This window comes from Penaeus monodon, chromosome 15, assembly GCF_015228065.2.
Source record: "Penaeus monodon isolate SGIC_2016 chromosome 15, NSTDA_Pmon_1, whole genome shotgun sequence".
NCBI classification, from domain to species: domain Eukaryota; kingdom Metazoa; phylum Arthropoda; class Malacostraca; order Decapoda; family Penaeidae; genus Penaeus; species Penaeus monodon.
This window is the reverse complement of record NC_051400.1, coordinates 23,965,784-23,966,051: the sequence shown is the minus strand read 5'-3', so window position 1 is coordinate 23,966,051 and position 268 is coordinate 23,965,784.

The window sequence follows — 268 nt, the reverse complement described above, 5'->3', positions numbered from 1 at the left end:
AAATCCCCCTCACAGAACTGGCAACCCCAGTCTCCGCTGAACCTTATGATCCCGAGGATATAGACATCTCCTTTGTGGGGAACGATGGCCTGGAGAGGCTATTAGATGGCACAGTGAATGATTCCAATTTCTACGGTTAAAGATCTTTGCTAAAACCCCTGAAAATATGAAAACTCTAGCCGACAATCGGACAGAAATAGAAAATGGACAAATCAGGCGGCTTTCCTCTAACTGATCACTTCAGCATGATCATGTCTTAAAAACTACG